At 39.4% G+C, this 23,656-nt stretch overlaps 2 long non-coding RNA genes and 1 pseudogene across 4 annotated transcripts; 2 read left to right on the plus strand and 1 right to left on the minus strand.

Moving 5' to 3' along the window:
* Positions 1-2,076: 2,076 nt before the first annotated feature.
* LOC144463462 (uncharacterized) lies at positions 2,077-6,655 on the plus strand. Its single transcript, XR_013491607.1, has 3 exons — positions 2,077-2,219; positions 3,168-3,682; positions 5,604-6,655. It is a non-coding gene; the product is annotated as an uncharacterized LOC144463462 (long non-coding RNA).
* A 3,143-nt stretch (positions 6,656-9,798) lies between these two features.
* Positions 9,799-14,376, plus strand: LOC117262145 (uncharacterized). The gene is made up of 3 exons (XR_013491610.1): positions 9,799-9,941; positions 10,890-11,404; positions 13,327-14,376. It is a non-coding gene; the product is annotated as an uncharacterized LOC117262145 (long non-coding RNA).
* Positions 14,377-16,183: 1,807 nt separating this feature from the next.
* LOC117262815 (UDP-glucuronosyltransferase 2C1 pseudogene) lies at positions 16,184-19,608 on the minus strand (annotated as a pseudogene). Of its 2 annotated transcripts, XR_013491608.1 has the most exons (3): positions 19,449-19,608; positions 17,970-18,001; positions 16,184-17,843 (listed from the first exon to the last, which is right to left on the minus strand). The product of XR_013491608.1 is annotated as a UDP-glucuronosyltransferase 2C1 pseudogene, transcript variant X1 (transcript). The 2 variants fall into 2 exon arrangements; XR_013491609.1 differs by lacking the exon at positions 17,970-18,001 and having other exon boundaries at positions 19,449-19,607.
* Positions 19,609-23,656: the final 4,048 nt, after the last annotated feature.

A 23,656-nucleotide genomic window follows, 5' to 3' on the forward strand; every position in this document is an offset into this window, starting at 1 on the left:
AGTCTTTGCAAAAGTCTACACACTAACATGGTTATATAACTATTTTGTATCTTATCCAGTTTATATGGTTTAATATCTGATGAGGGTTTTAACTTTTACACTACAAGCTCAGGCCCAAAATGGCTGCCTTGGTTCAGGCACAAGTCAAACGGTGCAGATTCATGTAGGATCAGGCCTGATCTTTGGGGTCAGATCAGAGCACAAAATTACACAATCAAAATTTGACGACGATAACAGTTTTTTCTATGCAAAAAACCCCACACTTTCATCAACATGTCATGTGGAGCTATTTCTGTAATTGGAAGTTTGCTTTAACATGCCGATTTTCCGTTTTCAATGCAGGAAACTCACACACACACAAGCTGTGCCCGTGTTGAGTGAATTTGTAGTAAATTGACTGATTCATTAGGAAGAAATCAGAATCAAATTATAAACTGGAGAAAGGGGAGGAGCAGAATTTTCATGCCATTAACACAACATGCCCACAAGCCACAAGCTTGAGCTAGACATGCTGAATGTGGCCTCCAACCAACCTGGAAAGGAAGAACTTTAGACAAAGTCTATTTCACGTCTGGGTTCTGATCTGACAAAGACTGAAGAACTCTGAATCCTTCAATGCTAGATCTCTCTCGTACTGCTCTGGCTCCTCTGCCTGCAGCTCCTGCCTTGATCATTAGTCAACATGTTTTGGGAGACAAATACATATTGAAGTGCAATCAATCATACTAGCTGACACAGTTTCCATTGGACTGATTGTGATACATTTGGACAGTGTGTGACACGCAGCTGCCTTCCAGCTGTGTTTGTGGCAATCAAAGCCAGGTGTTTTTTGGCAACATCTGCAATTTTGGCTCACCATAACGAAGTAGTTTTGCTCCCCAAACCCAAACTGTCAACTCTGTCTTACTGCTGCATTTGTGCCACTCAAAGCAGGATGGCTCTTAAGCACCATTCGCAGTCTTTATTTAACCATCACCAAGTAGTATTGTTGCCTAAACCTAACCACCGACCCCTTCTGCATCAAGATACAATGCAAAAGGCTGCCCTTGGCGTCATTTTAGTCGTTTGCCCAAGTGGCAAAATATGACGAGTAGGGATGAGATCAGGTGGGAATTTCAGTAACTGTCTTGAGTGGCCACAACCAGCTTGGGCAGCCACCTGGTGGAGATCTGTATTCTACTGAGTGCAGTTAAGATGTGGAAAGTAAAGATTTTAAACTGAAAGGTATTTCAGTCAGATTTACTGACTGACAAGTTTAGCTGACATTTATTTCACTATAACGTCCAATCAATAAATTGGTTGAACTCTACTCCAAACCCTTCAGTCTGTCAGCAGTAACCTCACTTTACAAGTTACGAGGCCACTCTCAGCACACACCAACAACATGCTGGGGACCTTCGCTCTTCCATCACTGCTCTAACATGTAAGATATCCCTCACATTTCTTTAACAGCCCGTATTTGCACACAGAAACGTTTCACTCATGTATTTTTTTTTGTATGTTGACAGATTTTGATGCAGCGATAGTGCTGACCCAGACGCCTACTGTTTTTACAAGCTCAGAAGTTGTTCTGGACTGCAACACTGATTATGGATACTATGTCAGGTGGTATAAAATGGTTTCTCAGTTCACCCAGCCGTGGATCGGGATTCTCTTCAGATCGATTCAAGCCTCATCAAACGCAGATTATCTGTTCACCATAAAGAGGCAGGAGACTCTGCTGCCTGTTACTGTGGGACACGAGGCAGCTCTGCTTCTGCAGCTATATCACTGTGATTGCAAACAGGTGGTGGCTTAATTTCACAGCTACAATCTTATGACGACAGGTGAGATTCAGCCTTTTCAAATAAGACACTGCACACTATAAGAACACTACAATGTGCATTAAACTTTAACCAGATCACGCAGTGATTACACACCAAAAACCTTAATGTGAGAGACTCACTACAGATTTTATGAATTCTGACCAAAATCAGTTTAAATCAGTACATTTGAAACAAAAGACATTAATAAATTGATTTTACAGAGTGTTTGATAAAAGTCCTGCAGTGTTCTGGAATACAATCAGACTGATAAAGTGAATGAGATGTTGAAAGTGAAAGCTGGTCTCAACAGGATGTTTCAGCACCACTCCCCTTGACAGGATGTTTTCGTACCAGAATGAGAGAAAAAATTCGTCACTGTGGCATTCGTACAAGGACTCAAGCTGATCTTGATAAGTAAGTACTTCATAACTGATTACCAAAAAAGAAAGAAAAATACATTTTATGTTTTTGATAAGTACTGAAAGAAATAGTCAACTTATAGGCCTATGTTGCATATATCATTTAAAATATTTAACATGTTGTTTGGTGAACAACAGACTTTTCCCATCTGCTTTGATACCAGGCTGTGTGTTTGAGGGCAAAGCAATCATCTGCAAATAATCACCTTATTTTGAATATGTTCTACAAACAGTCTAAGATGGTCTTTGATGGGTGATTAAATTTTATCAGTTGGGCAACATGGATGGTCAGTCCAACAGGTAGTCAGTTTCTAATTAACTCAGACATTGTTTATTTCCGACACTGTCAAATTTCCTCCATGGGGTGGGGATCATATCAGCCAATCACCCAGCTACAGGCTTTCTCCTGTACCAAACGATCCTTTTTATGTCAGCATTTGAAAATCTACTCAGTCAACGTCTAATATTTACACAAACTATCCTGAATGGCATTTTAACCAGGTGTGTTTCGAAACAGCAGTCAGTGACTCAGGGGGGACTGTAGCTCTAACTGAGGCAGACACAGCACCAGAATATCTCAAGACAAGTCAGTGAACAGTTGGTTCAAGTCCACCGCTCTTCAACTTGCAAGAGGGTGGGACAGCTGTATGCTATATGGCATGACCAAGTGTTAGCCCACATGTAAACGAAGCTCGCTGTGTCCTGGTTAGTCAGTTTGCAGACTGCAGGAAGTGCACGTGAGAGTCATAATAGTAATGCTACAAACTGTTGGATCAACATGTTAGATTTCACAGATCAGAGAAACAAATGACAACATGTGATGCTGAACTTGGATCATATTATAGTATAATTTTATAGGGCACATTCAACTTTACTGTTGTGCTCAGGAATTCACATGATCTCTGATTTTTCATTTCTTCTTTCTTTTCTTCTCTTTCTGCAGAATTAACAATGGCACAGCTGCAAGATATGGCCTCTACAGCAAGTAGAGAAGGAAGACCAGCCTTGATCTCTCACGTGAGAAGTGAATTTAAAAAGAGCGCTCTTGTGTCAAGCGCTTTTTTTGGCACCATCCTTCTTTGCTTGGAGAAGTTCATTGAAAAAGAGTTTGCATGCCCTTGCAAATATGGTTTGAATGCTGTGTTTGCAATTGTGTATTTAATTGTTCCTGCAGTTGTGGTCTTTTTGCTGATGATGAACATTAAAGACTTTAAGTGTGGGATGTCTCAAAAGGAGATCTGGAAAACTGTGGCTTCCAGCTTTGTCACTGCCATGTTTTGGATCATCATTGTGTTGTGGGATGGCCATTGTGTTGCCTGTATGAAGACAACCTGGTCAGGCAGTTACGTGGAAATTGACAAAGCAGCTCCTCAGAAATGGTGCAAACCAGCCAACCTCACCTCATCACAAGAGTTGGACTACAAGAACGAGACTCAGCATTGGTTTTTCGTGTCTCAGGTAAGGAACAATCTGATGTCCCATACGCTGCAGCAGTCTTTGTTTAGGAAGGTTCCTTAATGAGTGAAATGATCTGGAAGTATCTAAGTGGCAGCCATGATAAGAGCTGGTCAAATTCTCTGAATGCTAAGGAACAATGCTTTAGTTCTTCCTTTTTGACAGTCATACTAGTTGCTCTGTGAAGCTCAGGCACAGTGGTGCTTTGAGCTAAATGTTAGCATGCTAATATGCTAAGAGTCATAGACATAGACGTCGCGTTGACTGCTGCTGCCGATTGGAGCGATGCACCTACACGGCGGCCATTTTGGTACAGTGCCACTCGCTCCTACAGCGCATTATCTATAGAGGAATGACGCGGGTTGTTTGTTACAAACTTCAGACATGGAGGACAGACAGACAGATACAGACATAAATAGAACAAAAGAAACCCAGAAAATGTTCAGGTGTGCTCAGGTCTTTATTTAGACAATTGCTTGTAGGGTATATATTGTATTTGATTATTATTATTATTATTGCTATTATCATTATTGTATTATTATTATTATCATTATTATGATTTTCATTATCACTCTCATTATGATTATTATTATTGTAGGTATAAAATCAGCTGTCTCTACCCTTTGTGAACAGCAGACCGTCAGTCTGCAGGATCTTACAGGCTCCATCACATGCTGTTATTTGTTTGAATGTACATATTAAATACATCCAATATCTATCATTAATCCTCTAACTGGTCAATCACTGCAGTCTAAGGTCTGTTTTTTTATCAGACCAGAGGCAGTTTATAGATGAAATAAAATTACATTCTAACCGAAATTATGTCTCAAATTAGTTATTTCACTAGTAAGCAGCTGTGTAATACGTGGGATTGTCTGCTGAAAACATTAAGTAGAATTTGTATTTGAGTAGTAAAACTGGCATTTTTAAAATATCCAAGCATCCTGTGTTGTAGCTACACATGTGACGTTTTTAACAAATCAAACCGTTTGGAAATCGGTCGAAAATTCAGTGAATAATTCTACTTTGAGATTGTGGAGTATCTCTGCTAGCCCTGTACCAAGATGAAACTCCGGTAACACTCCAGGGGGTAGCACGTAAAAGACTCCGTCCCAAACTCTGATTCTTCTAGCGTAACACACACACTTCATACACACATACTCACTTACAGTACCCAGCGGGGCAGCCCTCCCCCTCTCTGCTCCAACACTGACTGACAGCTGACTCCACTCATAGCACTCATAGCACTGGCGATCTGAACCGGTCAGTGGCGAAAAAAAGCACTTTTAATGCGCAAACTTATACAGGACGCATTTGCCCCCGTTACCATTGCGCGTTTTCACTTACTATTAACATTAGTGCTGTTAGCACTGTCACCTTATTCTAAAACTCATCAGTCATCACTGACTTTTAAAAATCCGGGGTTGCGTTTGACTGTCATGATTGTAACGTTACACTCGCTCTCCCCTTCCGTGTATCTAACGTTACCTTGCCAACGCCTACATCTATCATAGACGTAATGAGGACGTAATGGAGGAGGGGGAGTAGGCCTTCGGAGGGAGGTGGAGTTGTGGATGTTCAAATTTTTTCTAAGTGCTGTGTGAAATGCAAATAAGGTGAAAGTAGCTTTAAGAGCATAAATGTATGCGGCTATACTCAACAGTTGTTGAAACATTTGCCCAAAACCCTCAACTGTTAACCTCATGGTGGTGCTAACAGAAAATTTCAAGGATCACCAAAGTCAGTGGAATTCATTGTCAAGGAACCACGAATAACTTTCTAACATTTCTTGGTAATGCACGCAGCAGTTGTTGAGCTACATCAGTGGAAAACTGAACAACTTTCTACAAGATTTGTTGCAGTGTTGATAATCATCTTAATTTCATGTGTCTTTTTCTTTGTTTTTCTTTGGTCTGTGTTTTAGTGCGTAGGAATGGGGCTGATCATATTGATCATCGTAGTGTATTTGATCTTGAAGTGCTGCTGCCAACAGGAAGCTGCGGAAGTTATCAGTCACCAAGTTAACGACAGCAGGGATGCTGCCGATCACGATCGACTTTAAGAAATTAAAGGATAAAAAGATAAAATGGACATAATTTCAAAAATGAAGGAGACCGAAGGCTTTGGTTATGATTAAAGAAGTGCCTACTGTAGAAATCATTATTAAAAGATATCATGGATAAAGCTGAGAAACAACGTCATTAATCACATTGTTGTATTGAAAGTAACAAGTCTGGCAATTAAGTGGGCCATTTTGGTGAAATAAAATAAAGTTCAATCTGCATCAAAAGAAATTTATCTAAAATCAGTTTGCATGTCTAATTCCAACTTCTTCATCTGGAGGCCACGTCATGTCAGTAACTTAGACAGTGGAGACAGGTGTGTACTTGTGTGTGTGTTGTGTAAATAAACAAGTTCTGCAGAAACAGATTACATCAAGAGGCTTTTAAGAACTATTTACAAGAAATATTTTACTTAAATAATGATATCTTTTTTAACATTGTCTACTTCAACTTTAAAAGCCGTCTGTGTACAATCATATGAAATAATTAATACATGACTATTTCTTGATCATCATTATTTGTGATGATGTGAATCTTTTTGATTTTGATTTTCTGTGATAAGAATGAAGCAAGAAATTTCCTTTACTCTCTACAAAATCTTAACTGAAACAAGAGCTGTAAACATAAAAGTTGTAAAGCTAATACTTATTATATCTGTTTCATTTTGTATATTCCATCTTTTCATCAAAGTAAAAACTGTGAAATTAAAGTTTGCTTTAACTCGTCTATGTAATTACTTTGTGGTGCTTTTACTGTTGACTTTACACTTTGGTCTGTCTGAAAACTTGTAACGTCTATAATTAAACAGAAATCAAACACGAAATAACAATATATTACATGTATTTCCTTTTTCATGTAAGCTATGCATTTGCTGTATCACAATGAAATAAATAAAAAACATTTTAAATGACAATTATTTATCTTTTTATTTTTAATAACTGAAGAAATTGTTTCTTATTAATACACCAATTTATTTTTAAGTTTTTAGGGAATCCACATTTATTTCCTTCGTAGAAAAACAGATGACAGAATTTCACAAAATATTTTAAGTATCATATTCAGTTCATGTGGATTGAATTAATATTTAATAATATTTAACAGTGTGGTATATTTTAATTCATTAACCAAAACTTTCTTCCAAAAACTGTCCATATGACCTTTGGGTCACTAATGGAAGGTAAGTGTCTAGTTTCATTCACAACTGGGCCTAGAGGGACTCCATGGAGAAGGAATCACAAAGTATTGAGGTCCATTTTTGAAAGTTTAAGCCAGTTTTATTTAATTATTGACTCTTTTAGGGGAATGCCCTGATAGCTGAGTCTCCTTTAAACATTCAGTCAAGTGCCAGACACGTACAAGTCTGAGAAACTGTGAATTCATTTGTACACTGTATAAGAACGTTGATGTTTTAGACAAGAACATTTACAAAGTATTCTGATCTTTGAATCAGACAAACAAGCAGAATCCCAAACGGTACTGAGATATCATCGAGTACTGTTTTAACCACTCTTTCTGTGTTTATAACGCTCAACATTCTTTAGATAACATAAGACGGAAACATGTTACACTGAACACAGAGAGTCACACCAGAGATCTGATTCCCTGTCTGACTGGGCCCAACCCAACCAGCCGAGTCCGGGCTGGCCTGGAATTTTCTTATTATTTATCCAGGCTTGAAACAGGACGGGTTCTGGCCAGGGTACCTGTTTTTTGTTTGCTACTTGTTGGCTGCAACAAGGGGAAGAAAAGTGACGCAACAACGGAGCAATATAGTGGAGAACAGGCAAGGCAACTTGGTTGGCAGTGTTTGCTTCTGCCTCTCCAGCAGTGGGAGAGGCGCACATAACATGCAGCAAAGAGCAGTGATCATTATCTGCATGCCACATCGCCGTGGGCCTTGCACATTAGATGCACCAGAGCACAGCCCACTCTGCCAAACCTGTCATGCACAAGATGACAGACACTTAAAATAACAGAAGGAAGAGAAGGAAGTGGTGCAACGAAACACGTCATCCATTTACATTTAAAAATATATAATATATAAAATACAGTATATTTTTTACAGCAGAAATTCAGGTTTTTAATGGAGCTCAGGCCCAAAATGGCTGCCTTGGTTCAGGCACAGGTCAAACGGTGCAGATTCATGTAGGATCAGGCCTGATCTTTGGGGTCAGATCAGAGCACAAAATTACACAATCAAAATTTGACGACGATAACAGTTTTTTCTATGCAAAAAACCCCACACTTTCATCAACATGTCATGTGGAGCTATTTCTGTAATTGGAAGTTTGCTTTAACATGCCGATTTTCCGTTTTCAATGCAGGAAACTCACACACACAAGCTGTGCCCGTGTTGAGTGAATTTGTAGTAAATTGACTGATTCATTAGGAAGAAATCAGAATCAAATTATAAACTGGAGAAAGGGGAGGAGCAGAATTTTCGTGCCATTAACACAACATGCCCACAAGCCACAAGCTTGAGCTAGACATGCTGAATGTGGCCTCCAACCAACCTGGAAAGGAAGAACTTTAGACAAAGTCTATTTCACGTCTGGGTTCTGATCTGACAAAGACTGAAGAACTCTGAATCCTTCAATGCTAGATCTCTCTCGTACTGCTCTGGCTCCTCTGCCTGCAGCTCCTGCCTTGATCATTAGTCAACATGTTTTGGGAGACAAATACATATTGAAGTGCAATCAATCATACTAGCTGACACAGTTTCCATTGGACTGATTGTGATACATTTGGACAGTGTGTGACACGCAGCTGCCTTCCAGCTGTGTTTGTGGCAATCAAAGCCAGGTGTTTTTTGGCAACATCTGCAATTTTGGCTCACCATAACGAAGTAGTTTTGCTCCCCAAACCCAAACTGTCAACTCTGTCTTACTGCTGCATTTGTGCCACTCAAAGCAGGATGGCTCTTAAGCACCATTCGCAGTCTTTATTTAACCATCACCAAGTAGTATTGTTGCCTAAACCTAACCACCGACCCCTTCTGCATCAAGATACAATGCAAAAGGCTGCCCTTGGCGTCATTTTAGTCGTTTGCCCAAGTGGCAAAATATGACGAGTAGGGATGAGATCAGGTGGGAATTTCAGGAACTGTCTTGAGTGGCCACAACCAGCTTGGGCAGCCACCTGGTGGAGATCTGTATTCTACTGAGTGCAGTTAAGATGTGGAAAGTAAAGATTTTAAACTGAAAGGTATTTCAGTCAGATTTACTGACTGACAAGTTTAGCTGACATTTATTTCACTATAACGTCCAATCAATAAATTGGTTGAACTCTACTCCAAACCCTTCAGTCTGTCAGCAGTAACCTCACTTTACAAGTTACGAGGCCACTCTCAGCACACACCAACAACATGCTGGGGACCTTCGCTCTTCCATCACTGCTCTAACATGTAAGATATCCCTCACATTTCTTTAACAGCCCGTATTTGCACACAGAAACGTTTCACTCATGTATTTTTTTTTGTATGTTGACAGATTTTGATGCAGCGATAGTGCTGACCCAGACGCCTACTGTTTTTACAAGCTCAGAAGTTGTTCTGGACTGCAACACTGATTATGGATACTATGTCAGGTGGTATAAAATGGTTTCTCAGTTCACCCAGCCGTGGATCGGGATTCTCTTCAGATCGATTCAAGCCTCATCAAACGCAGATTATCTGTTCACCATAAAGAGGCAGGAGACTCTGCTGCCTGTTACTGTGGGACACGAGGCAGCTCTGCTTCTGCAGCTATATCACTGTGATTGCAAACAGGTGGTGGCTTAATTTCACAGCTACAATCTTATGACGACAGGTGAGATTCAGCCTTTTCAAATAAGACACTGCACACTATAAGAACACTACAATGTGCATTAAACTTTAACCAGATCACGCAGTGATTACACACCAAAAACCTTAATGTGAGAGACTCACTACAGATTTTATGAATTCTGACCAAAATCAGTTTAAATCAGTACATTTGAAACAAAAGACATTAATAAATTGATTTTACAGAGTGTTTGATAAAAGTCCTGCAGTGTTCTGGAATACAATCAGACTGATAAAGTGAATGAGATGTTGAAAGTGAAAGCTGGTCTCAACAGGATGTTTCAGCACCACTCCCCTTGACAGGATGTTTTCGTACCAGAATGAGAGAAAAAATTCGTCACTGTGGCATTCGTACAAGGACTCAAGCTGATCTTGATAAGTAAGTACTTCATAACTGATTACCAAAAAAGAAAGAAAAATACATTTTATGTTTTTGATAAGTACTGAAAGAAATAGTCACCTTATAGGCCTATGTTGCATATATCATTTAAAATATTTAACATGTTGTTTGGTGAACAACAGACTTTTCCCATCTGCTTTGATACCAGGCTGTGTGTTTGAGGGCAAAGCAATCATCTGCAAATAATCACCTTATTTTGAATATGTTCTACAAACAGTCTAAGATGGTCTTTGATGGGTGATTAAATTTTATCAGTTGGGCAACATGGATGGTCAGTCCAACAGGTAGTCAGTTTCTAATTAACTCAGACATTGTTTATTTCCGACACTGTCAAATTTCCTCCATGGGGTGGGGATCATATCAGCCAATCACCCAGCTACAGGCTTTCTCCTGTACCAAACGATCCTTTTTATGTCAGCATTTGAAAATCTACTCAGTCAACGTCTAATATTTACACAAACTATCCTGAATGGCATTTTAACCAGGTGTGTTTCGAAACAGCAGTCAGTGACTCAGGGGGGACTGTAGCTCTAACTGAGGCAGACACAGCACCAGAATATCTCAAGACAAGTCAGTGAACAGTTGGTTCAAGTCCACCGCTCTTCAACTTGCAAGAGGGTGGGACAGCTGTATGCTATATGGCATGACCAAGTGTTAGCCCACATGTAAACGAAGCTCGCTGTGTCCTGGTTAGTCAGTTTGCAGACTGCAGGAAGTGCACGTGAGAGTCATAATAGTAATGCTACAAACTGTTGGATCAACATGTTAGATTTCACAGATCAGAGAAACAAATGACAACATGTGATGCTGAACTTGGATCATATTATAGTATAATTTTATAGGGCACATTCAACTTTACTGTTGTGCTCAGGAATTCACATGATCTCTGATTTTTCATTTCTTCTTTCTTTTCTTCTCTTTCTGCAGAATTAACAATGGCACAGCTGCAAGATATGGCCTCTACAGCAAGTAGAGAAGGAAGACCAGCCTTGATCTCTCACGTGAGAAGTGAATTTAAAAAGAGCGCTCTTGTGTCAAGCGCTTTTTTTGGCACCATCCTTCTTTGCTTGGAGAAGTTCATTGAAAAAGAGTTTGCATGCCCTTGCAAATATGGTTTGAATGCTGTGTTTGCAATTGTGTATTTAATTGTTCCTGCAGTTGTGGTCTTTTTGCTGATGATGAACATTAAAGACTTTAAGTGTGGGATGTCTCAAAAGGAGATCTGGAAAACTGTGGCTTCCAGCTTTGTCACTGCCATGTTTTGGATCATCATTGTGTTGTGGGATGGCCATTGTGTTGCCTGTATGAAGACAACCTGGTCAGGCAGTTACGTGGAAATTGACAAAGCAGCTCCTCAGAAATGGTGCAAACCAGCCAACCTCACCTCATCACAAGAGTTGGACTACAAGAACGAGACTCAGCATTGGTTTTTCGTGTCTCAGGTAAGGAACAATCTGATGTCCCATACGCTGCAGCAGTCTTTGTTTAGGAAGGTTCCTTAATGAGTGAAATGATCTGGAAGTATCTAAGTGGCAGCCATGATAAGAGCTGGTCAAATTCTCTGAATGCTAAGGAACAATGCTTTAGTTCTTCCTTTTTGACAGTCATACTAGTTGCTCTGTGAAGCTCAGGCACAGTGGTGCTTTGAGCTAAATGTTAGCATGCTAATATGCTAAGAGTCATAGACATAGACGTCGCGTTGACTGCTGCTGCCGATTGGAGCGATGCACCTACACGGCGGCCATTTTGGTACAGTGCCACTCGCTCCTACAGCGCATTATCTATAGAGGAATGACGCGGGTTGTTTGTTACAAACTTCAGACATGGAGGACAGACAGACAGATACAGACATAAATAGAACAAAAGAAACCCAGAAAATGTTCAGGTGTGCTCAGGTCTTTATTTAGACAATTGCTTGTAGGGTATATATTGTATTTGATTATTATTATTATTATTGCTATTATCATTATTGTATTATTATTATTATCATTATTATGATTTTCATTATCACTCTCATTATGATTATTATTATTGTAGGTATAAAATCAGCTGTCTCTACCCTTTGTGAACAGCAGACCGTCAGTCTGCAGGATCTTACAGGCTCCATCACATGCTGTTATTTGTTTGAATGTACATATTAAATACATCCAATATCTATCATTAATCCTCTAACTGGTCAATCACTGCAGTCTAAGGTCTGTTTTTTTATCAGACCAGAGGCAGTTTATAGATGAAATAAAATTACATTCTAACCGAAATTATGTCTCAAATTAGTTATTTCACTAGTAAGCAGCTGTGTAATACGTGGGATTGTCTGCTGAAAACATTAAGTAGAATTTGTATTTGAGTAGTAAAACTGGCATTTTTTAAAATATCCAAGCATCCTGTGTTGTAGCTACACATGTGACGTTTTTAACAAATCAAACCGTTTGGAAATCGGTCGAAAATTCAGTGAATAATTCTACTTTGAGATTGTGGAGTATCTCTGCTAGCCCTGTACCAAGATGAAACTCTGGTAACACTCCAGGGGGTAGCACATAAAAGACTCCGTCCCAAACTCTGATTCTTCTAGCGTAACACACACACTTCATACACACATACTCACTTACAGTACCCAGCGGGGCAGCCCTCCCCCTCTCTGCTCCAACACTGACTGACAGCTGACTCCACTCATAGCACTCATAGCACTGGCGATCTGAACCGGTCAGTGGCGAAAAAAAGCACTTTTAATGCGCAAACTTATACAGGACGCATTTGCCCCCGTTACCATTGCGCGTTTTCACTTACTATTAACATTAGTGCTGTTAGCACTGTCACCTTATTCTAAAACTCATCAGTCATCACTGACTTTTAAAAATTCGGGGTTGCGTTTGACTGTCATGATTGTAACGTTACACTCGCTCTCCCCTTCCGTGTATCTAACGTTACCTTGCCAACGCCTACATCTATCATAGACGTAATGAGGACGTAATGGAGGAGGGGGAGTAGGCCTTCGGAGGGAGGTGGAGTTATGGATGTTCAAATTTTTTCTAAGTGCTGTGTGAAATGCAAATAAGGTGAAAGTAGCTTTAAGAGCATAAATGTATGCGGCTATACTCAACAGTTGTTGAAACATTTGCCCAAAACCCTCAACTGTTAACCTCATGGTGGTGCTAACAGAAAATTTCGAGGATCACCAAAGTCAGTGGAATTCATTGTCAAGGAACCACGAATAACTTTCTAACATTTCTTGGTAATGCACGCAGCAGTTGTTGAGCTACATCAGTGGAAAACTGACCAACTTTCTACAAGATTTGTTGCAGTGTTGATAATCATCTTAATTTCATGTGTCTTTTTCTTTGTTTTTCTTTGGTCTGTGTTTTAGTGCGTAGGAATGGGGCTGATCATATTGATCATCGTAGTGTATTTGATCTTGAAGTGCTGCTGCCAACAGGAAGCTGCGGAAGTTATCAGTCACCAAGTTAACGACAGCAGGGATGCTGCCGATCACGATCGACTTTAAGAAATTAAAGGATAAAAAGATAAAATGGACATAATTTCAAAAATGAAGGAGACCGAAGGCTTTGGTTATGATTAAAGAAGTGCCTACTGTAGAAATCATTATTAAAAGATATCATGGATAAAGCTGAGAAACAACGTCATTAATCACATTGTTGTATTGAAAGTAACAAGTCTGGCAATTAAGTGGGCCATTTTGGTGAAATATAATAAAGTTCAATCTGCATCAAAAGAAATTTATCTAAAATCAGTTTGCATGTCTAATTCCAACTTCTTCATCTGGAGGCCACGTCATGTCAGTAACTTAGACAGTGGAGACAGGTGTGTACTTGTGTGTGTGTTGTGTAAATAAACAAGTTCTGCAGAAACATTACATCAAGAGGCTTTTAAGAACTATCTACAAGAAATATTTTACTTAAATAATGATATCTTTTTTAACATTGTCTACTTCAACTTTAAAAGCCGTCTGTGTACAATCATATGAAATAATTAATACATGACTATTTCTTGATCATCATTATTTGTGATGATGTGAATCTTTTTGATTTTGATTTTCTGTGATAAGAATGAAGCAAGAAATTTCCTTTACTCTCTACAAAATCTTAACTGAAACAAGAGCTGTAAACATAAAAGTTGTAAAGCTAATACTTATTATATCTGTTTCATTTTGTATATTCCATCTTTTCATCCAAGTAAAAACTGTGAAATTAAAGTTTGCTTTAACTCGTCTATGTAATTACTTTGTGGTGCTTTTACTGTTGACTTTACACTTTGGTCTGTCTGAAAACTTGTAACGTCTATAATTAAACAGAAATCAAACACGAAATAACAATATATTACATGTATTTCCTTTTTCATGTAAGCTATGCATTTGCTGTATCACAATGAAATAAATAAAAAACATTTTAAATGACAATTATTTATCTTTTTATTTTTAATAACTGAAGAAATTGTTTCTTATTAATACACCAATTTATTTTTAAGTTTTTAGGGAATCCACATTTATTTCCTTCGTAGAAAAACAGACGACAGAATTTCACAAAATCTTTTAAGTATCATATTCAGTTCATGTGGATTGAATTAATATTTAATAATATTTAACAGTGTGGTATATTTTAATTCATTAACCAAAACTTTCTTCCAAAAACTGTCCATATGACCTTTGGGTCACTAATGGAAGGTAAGTGTCTAGTTTCATTCACAACTGGGCCTAGAGGGACTCCATGGAGAAGGAATCACAAAGTATTGAGGTCCATTTTTGAAAGTTTAAGCCAGTTTTATTTAATTATTGACTCTTAGGGGAATGCCCTGATAGCTGAGTCTCCTTTAAACATTCAGTCAAGTGCCAGAAACCTACAAGTCTGAGAAACTGTGAATTCATTTGTACACTGTATAAGAACTTTGATGTTTTAGACAAGAACATTTACAAAGTATTCTGATCTTTGAATCAGACAATCAAGCAGAATCCCAAACGGTACTGAGATATCATCGAGTACTGTTTTGACCACCCTTTCTGTGTTTATAACGCTCAACATTCTTTAGATAACATAAGACGGAAACATGTTACACTGAACACAGAGAGTCACACCAGAGATCTGATTCCCTGTCTGACTGGGCCCAACCCAACCAGCCGAGTCCGGGCTGGCCTGGAATTTTCTTATTATTTATCCAGGCTTGAAACAGGACGGGTTCTGGCCAGGGTACCTGTTTTTTGTTTGCTACTTGTTGGCTGCAACAAGGGGAAGAAAAGTGACGCAACAACGGAGCAATATAGTGGAGAACAGGCAAGGCAACTTGGTTGGCAGTGTTTGCTTCTGCCTCCCCAGCAGTGGGAGCCCACTCTGCCAAACCTGTCATGCACAAGATGACAGACACTTAAAATAACAGAAGGAAGAGAAGGAAGTGGTGCAACAAAACACATTAGCCCTCAGCTTGTAATAAATGTTTTAATATTTGAAAATAGTTAACATGTAAAATACAATGTATTGTTACAGCAGAAATTCAGGTCTTTAATCGAGCTCAGGCCCGAAATGGCTGCCTTGGTTCAGGCTTAGGTCAAATTGTGCAGGTTCATGTTGGGTCAGGCCTGATCTTTGGGGTCAGATCAGTGCTCCAAATCACACACTCAAAATTTGAAAGAGGATAACAGTAAATGAAATTTAAAAAATACTTTAAGATGTCATGTGGAGCTTTTCCGATTTTGATGCACGAGCAAACTTCTCTTCTTGAAGCTCACATACACAAGCTGTGCCCGTGTTGAGCAAAATTTATACATCTGTGCTGCATCAATGCAGTACCTCTGTGTAGCTGTATACACTATACACTACACTGTAGACTGCGCTGTAGCCGGATGTGCGTCGCCCCATAACACCCTCATAATGCATGATATGGTCTTCATAGAAAGTGTTACCAAATTGATAAATTCATTGAGAAGAAATCAGAATCAAACTATAAACTGGATGCATACCTACCGGCCACAAGCTTGAGCTAGACATGCTGAATGTGGCCTCCAACCAACCTGGAAAGGAAGAACTTCAGACAAAGTCTATTTCACGTCTGGGTTCTGATCTGACAAAGACTGAAGAACTCTGAATCCTTCAATGCTAGATCTCTCTCCTACTGCTTTGGCTCCTCTGCCTGCAGCTCCTGCCTTGATCCTTTGTCAACATGTTTTGGGAGACAAATACATATTGAAGTGCAATCAGTCATACTAGCTGACACAGTTTCAATTGGACTGACTGAACATTTTATTTTTCATGTCACTCATGTTTAACTTTTTTCCCAACAAAACAAATTCTCCACAGCAACCTTACAATTAAAATGCAGGTGAATGTAACAAGCACAACTAAAGCCAACAAAGCAGCGATGACATCAACAGAGTTGTAAACAAACCAGGACATTTTGTTGGACTGGGCCTGCAGATGACGCGCTCCTTTATGTCTGATGACATATTCAATCCAAAAGACCGCCTGGTCCAGCGGCTTCATGGGCTGATCTCTGTGCAGCCGTGAGAGTTTCTGCATGTTTTCCCTGTAGGAGGAATTGTGAATAGCTGTCATCAGGGCATCAGCAAAGATGTGTCTGTCCAGCTCTGCAATGTCCACAATCACAGCTCCTCCCTTTGCTTTGATTCTGGAGAGGTTATCAGGCCGATCGAAGAATAAGGGAAGTCCAACTACAGGAACTCCGTGGTAAATTGCCTCCTGAACTGAGTTAGTGCCTCCGTGCGTCACAAACACTCTAGTTTTGGGATGTCCTAAAAGGTTGTTCTGCGGCAGCCAGTCAACTATTAATGTGTTGTTGCCCAGGTTGGCTGGCCTTTGTCCCATATACCTCCATATAACCTTCTGAGGCAGCTGGGCAAAGGCTGCAGCTATTTCTTCAACAACATCCGGAGGAAGCTTCCCGATTAATGTTCCTAAGGTCATCATAATGATCCCGTGATCTCCAGAGCTCTGGACAAACTCCTCCAGGTCTGCAGAGAGTGGCTTTGGGGGCTTGCACTGAAATCCTCCCATGTATACTATATTTGGCATTGTTGGACGTGGAAACTCAAAGACAAAATCATTCCTCATAAGCCATATATCTGCATCGCGGAAAAATGTTGAGTAATCCACACTGGGACCAAAGTACTTCTCAACTAAAGGTTTGTAATGAGGTTCTGTGATGCACGACATTGTGTACATCCCAAAAATGTAACTCAAAACATTCTTTACTCTTTGAGGGAAGGTCATCTTATCAGTCAACTCTGTTGCAGTGAAAGGAATGTATGACAAATGTGAGGGGGCCAGAACGAAATGAGCTTCACCTTGAATGGTCCATCTGACGTTATAAACAAGAGGAACTTGGAGCCAACGTGCCAGTATTGTCCCTCCGCCGATGCCAGGGTCAGTCAAAACCACATCATATTTGGCTTCATGGAAAGACTGCATCAGCTTTTCATCTTCAAACATCTGAATGATCATTTCACTCATCCCCTTGTGGAGCTGAGAGAACTGGTCCACAACCAGCCGCTCCATCTGAATACGAGTCCAGATTTGAGACCAAACAGATGAATGTCTACCTTTAAACAAGATCTCCAGCTGTCGAGACAATAAGTCTTCAAAAAGGTTTTCGTCAAATCCACCAGGGCTGGGAACAGTGACAGAGGTGTAGAGAGGAGACTTTTCACTGATGTACCAGCTATCGGACGCCCGAACCACAGTGACCACGTGGCCTTTGGCATGCAGTTCCTCTATGAGCACTTTCATGTTTATCCAATGGCTCCCGTCCAATGGGAACACCAGGATTTTGCCTCCAGTGACACTGGATAGTTGAATCAACAGTAGGGCAAATGTGATGAGAGAAGAGTGAGGCATCTTCTTACTGACGTCCATCAGAGACCTTAACAAATGCACAAAAACAAAACAGTGAGAGAGTACTGCCTGTGTAGTCTTGCCACCAGACAACACACCGGCGAAAATGGCCGGCAACAAAGCAACACCTCTTGCATTTTTGAAAAGGACATACCTTCTCGGAAACGTGCGCTCCCCTTTACTCGTCTGCAAAGAAACAAACACACAGAGAGCTTGAAAATGGATGCCGAGAGATTAAACTCAAGGGATCAAACGTGTGCTCATCCGTGAAGAAAATATTTTTTCCAGCGGATGTCTTAGTTACAACATGATTGAGCTAACTGGAGTAGTTTCATGCCGTATCCGACAACGGGAGGCTTTTAACAGATGACGTCCTGATGTTAGCTTTGCTGCTGCTGTTAGCTGTCCCTGTCAGCTGCAGCCACTGATGCTTTCTAGACATCGTGATTTCCCAAAACTGAATAAATACCACGCATAGCAACACAAAACTGCTTTGCTAGCTCAATCATGTTGTAACTAAGATATCCACTCGAAATAATATTTTTTTCACGGACCGTTTATTGAGTTATTACCTATTACAGACACCGCTAACGGCTAACAGGGCTAACAGCTAACGGTTAGCCCAGCTAAACGTGCACTCCGAAATAGTAATGTTTGTTCAATCATTGTGTTTATAGACTTTACAAACATCGGATTAGTCTAAACGGTGATAGAGTGATGTGAAAAATGTAATATGTATGTATATATATATATATATGTATATATATATACATATATATATAGCTAAAAGCTCTGCTGGTTTTCTACGTACAAAGTATTTGTAAACAACAAGGCGATTCCCTCTATGGTCTGGCTGGACGGATGAGTCATGGCCTTGTAAAAGATTATGTTTATTTCTTTTAGTTGGCGAGAATGTGTCACTGCAAACGCAACAAACATCCACTAACTCAGACGGCGTTTTCTGTGAGCGCGGCTGAGCCATTTTGTACCGCTACACGTGTTTCTAGTCGGACTATGTTTACAAGCACAAGAGTTCAGCGAGCCACCGAAGGACTGCTCTTGCAGATTTACTATTGGTTCTGTAATGTAGGGAGTTTTTTAAGAGTCCGCCCATCTAAACACAAAATCAGGGAGAAAGTCATCAGTCTTTAGTTAAGCAAAGCGTTTAAAGACTGACTTGTGAGTCTACTGCCTGTGTGGTTCGCATGTTTGTGTCTACAGTCATTCTATAACATGAAATGCAGTGGTTGAAAATAACTTAATATTTTTACTCAAGTACTGGACTTAAGTACAATTGCGAGGTACTTGTATTTTGTAATTCAGTGCTACTTCATCTACTTCTTCTCCACAACGTTTTAGAGGGCAATATTGTACTTTTCACTCCCTAAAGTATTTGAACCCAATAGTAACAAGGTCTAGTTTTACTTAAAAAGACATGCCCCCCTCTTTTCCCTCTAAACCTCTCACATTGTATCTTTTAGATAACAGTTTGAGGCCAAAAGCCATGACTATTAACAAGCATTACTTTCTGTTAAGCTTCACACATACATAATTAGCAAGACTTGCACAGACCAACAAAACACACTTGGGATGTCTTTACATGTGCATAACAAAGTTTTATAGTTTCACTTACCCAAATCCACAGGTACAGGAAAGTTAATCCAACTTCAGCTGGCAGGTTTTGAGCACAGTTGGAAAGAAAAGGCGGTGAATGCACCTCCTTGTCTCTTCTTCAAAGTCATTATGAGTTGGAATGTAGTTACATAATGCACATGAGCAGCTCTGTTGTAAAGGGGCAGATAAGGGACCTGTTGCATAATAGACATAGTGTAACTGCAACAACAAGTTTAGTTGTAAGCATGTTGTGCCATCTAGTGTCAGGTCAGTGTATTTGATGTTATCTTGCACATGACTGTTTACCTGATCAGAGCACTGATATAAACCAGCCCATTTTTCCACTGCTGCTGCACCCATGTTCCAAAATAATAATTTTCCAAAAAGAACAGAGCTATAAAACTATAGATCTCTGGCAAAATCTTTGGTTTTAAATATATAATTACACTGCAAATAACATGTCCTTTTTAGAAATGCATGCATTTGTGACCAGAGGGTGAGGACTGGAACCATCTCAGACAGTCATTTTTACCAATTTGACATAAAGGGACAGCAGAGATAAGACTTCCAAGTAGTAACAATCAAACCTAATTAGGCTCTCTTAAGGTGGACTGATCTTAAAGGTGGCCCAGCCAACCTTGCTACACATAAATAACTTGCAAAATACTCATTAAACAATTTATTTACTCCTCTTCATGCCCTATGGGACATAAGGCTTCAATGAGCTCTTTCCATTGCATTCAATCTTTGGCAGCATGTTGCGCCTCTCCCCATGACAGGTTCATCTTTTCCAACTCCAACTTCGGCCATCTGGATTTTCTTTTGCTTTATGGTGTCCATCTTAAAGTGACTCTCGTGATCCGGCCCTGTTCCATTTTTAGCACATGGCCTCGTCATCTCAAACGTCTGCGTGTGACGTCTTCTGTGATGCTCCAGCTACCTGTTTTCTTGTACAGTTGAAGGTTGGAGATTTTGTTTGGCCAGAAGATCTGCCATATTTGTCTGGGGATTCCATTGTGAAAGGCCTCCACTCTCATCATGTCTGTTTTGACCACTCATCAACTCTTTGAGCAGTACAGCAGAACAGGTTTGACAGTACTGTTATACAAGACCATCTGTGATTTAAGTGCTGTTACCTTTTTGGGGTGGAGAGGCTTGCATGCCTCTAAGACCCCGTCCGTGGCCCCTGGTAGGTTCGACCTTACCACATTGGTCCCAGCCAAGGAGCCAGACAAAAGTCAGCACACTGGCCCTCCAGGCTTACACTGTTACATAAACTACAATGAACAAAACTCATCAAACAAAGACAGAAGAAAAACACACAGCACTAAAAAAATATTGATTAATCTGTATCCATCACCTTTTAACACAGCAAATGTAATACATTTTGTATAAACCTCTTTTACACAATACTCTAATCTGGTGTTTCCCAACCTTTTTGACTTCTCACTCCTTAAAACGAAGTTACTTTCTACACCTCATCACAGGTGAGGCTGCATATGTCCTCAGTTTACGGTCAGGTCAGAGAGAAATGGGATGTTTTATCTGAATAGTTTTTACGGACTTGAAGATGAACAATTACACACACACACTGTAATTAAAATACAAAAAGCAAAAATTAGAAAACATTAACATAATTTAGTAGTTATACGTGTATTATTTTGTCCTTTAATGTCCTGTTAATCCATTCTCAACCCCTCAGATTTATTTTGGTACTTTATCAGAGGTCCTGACCCTGAGGTTGAGAATCACTGCTTCAATCTACTGCACATAAATTATGTTAACAAACTTCACAGTACTGTGTCAGTAAACTTTGGGTTGGGAATTCACCACTATGATTCTAATGTGTTTAATTTATATGTATTTATTAGTGTTTTGCCCCTTGAGGACGCTACGTTAATCTTTGCTCAGTTGTAATGATCTGAGTTTAGTGCCAGCTCACCTGTGTTTCATAAAGAGGCCTGCAGGGGGGAGTAAAGGGGGATTTCAGGTGAACTGTTAAAATTAGGATAATTGTGTTCGTCAGTGTCTGCAAAAAAAAACAAACAACCAAAAAAAAAAAAAAAAGGTAATGGTAAACTGAGATTTATTATATAAAGACAGCTGTTAATATAACAAACACTTTTATTTGTAGTTTAGCTTTTTAAGGGTTGCAGAAAAAGAGTAAATTTAATCACACACAAATACAACAGAGACCAAATATGACACAGTTAAGCCCAAGATTTATTTTCATTGTAGTCCTTGATGTGGAGGTTAAAAAAAAGCATTACTAACAAGCCAACACATCAAACATCTATATCAGCATCTGCATTAACTAAATAGTTTTTAGAGTTAAATTACAATTTGTCATTGTTTATGAAGACTAAGCATATAATTTTGTTATAGATTGATACTATTTTACAAAAACAGGACACTCTGATGGAGATGTGTTTGCCTTTTTGAGGGCATATCTAGAAAATTGCACTATTTTTGATAACATGAGTTCTTCTTTGAACATGGGCGTATTTCCAGGTGGCAATCAAGCCCCTCCATCCCATGGGCCCAGTGCAACCACACAGCCTGCACCATCTACATTTACGCCCCTTGTCCCAACCAACCCTGCTCTCCCCTATTTCTCAACTGGCATGTAGGCAACTACCCCCCAGGTTTTTTTGCATGTCGATTAGTTTATCTTAATTTGATTATATACACATTTATTTAGCCATAAAAACCCCATGAGCAGGGCACCCATTAGCTCACCTGGTGGAGCGGGTGCCCCATGTGCAGGGGCCCTGTCCTTGCCGCGGCAGCTGCTGGCTCGATTCCAGTATGTCGCCCTTTGCTGCATGTCATCCCCCCTCTCCTTCCCAATTTCACACTAACAACTGTCCTGTCAATTAAAGACAAAAAAGTCCTAAAAATATCTTTTAAAAAACATGAGCACCATATACTCTGAAAGTTTAAAAGGTTTTAAAACCGGAGTTTGACATGGGACCACTTGGTTACATAATAATGCAGTTGATATTGTGCTGTTGAAATAAGCACATTAATCAAAAACCAACCAACACACAGTGAACCTAAGACTTTTGGGGCCCCTTGAGGTCTAGGGGCCCACTTGGTAACCCAGACTTGCTTTCTTAAAAACTTCTTCAAAATGTTGTTTGCTTGTATACCATATAGAGCATATTTACAGTGTTGAAAAGGTTCTGTTTGAAATGTAATAACTTACAGATTACTAGTGTCCCTGTTAAGAATGTATTGTAACTATTTTAATTACTTTATCAAACTAATAAACTAACTAATACTTTTTGATTACTTTTCTAACTATAATAATAATAATGATAACCTTTATTTATATGGTACCTTTCAAAACACAGTTACAAAGTGCGGCACAATAAAACTAAACACATTTAAAACACAAGGAGAATAAAACAAATAAACTTGTCATAAAATGTCACCTAAATGAAAGATATAATTTGGCTTCTGTCTGAATTATTCCGCAGAGACTGCTAACTGCTTCCTTAAAGAACAGCACAAATCATCAGTTGATAAAGGTGATGTAGCTGGGGCAGTCTTTCTGGACCTAAAAAAGCTTTTGATACTTTACATCATAATATCCTTGTTCATAAACTCTCCAAATTTAATTTCTCCAATAAAATGTTATAGAGGTTTCAATCTTATCTGTCTGACAGAGAACAGTGTGTTATCATTAATAATGAGAAATCTTCTTTTTTACAGACTAGAACAGGAGTACCTCAGGGTTCTGTTCTTGGTCCGCTTCTTTTTCTCTCATACGTTAAGGGCTTCCCACAGTCATGGGTTGGAGTAGGATTTTAGATATATGCAGACGATACAATCATACATGTATCTGCAAAAACTGCTCTGGCAGCTTCCAAACAACTGTCATGTCACTTACAGTCCATAGCAGCATGGTTTTAAGAGTCAGATCTCTCACTTAATGTTAACAAAATGGTGTCCGTTTGCTTCTCTGCCAGGGCTCATTCATGAACAGAAGCTGATATGTTAAATTTAAACATTAATGGGCAGCATATCGAACAGGTCTCAAAGATAAGATACCTCATATTAGATTCACAGCTAAAATTCAAGCAGCATGTTAAGATGGCGAGCAGGGTTGCAAAAGCAAACTTACATACATTTGCAAACAGTTTCATGCATGCTATGATTTTTTTTCTGATGTAACCTCTTGGTCACAAGTATAATATCTACAAAAATTAAGCCTCTTATGAT

The sequence above is a fragment of the Epinephelus lanceolatus genome, chromosome 5 (assembly GCF_041903045.1).
Source record: "Epinephelus lanceolatus isolate andai-2023 chromosome 5, ASM4190304v1, whole genome shotgun sequence".
Lineage (NCBI taxonomy): Eukaryota > Metazoa > Chordata > Actinopteri > Perciformes > Serranidae > Epinephelus > Epinephelus lanceolatus.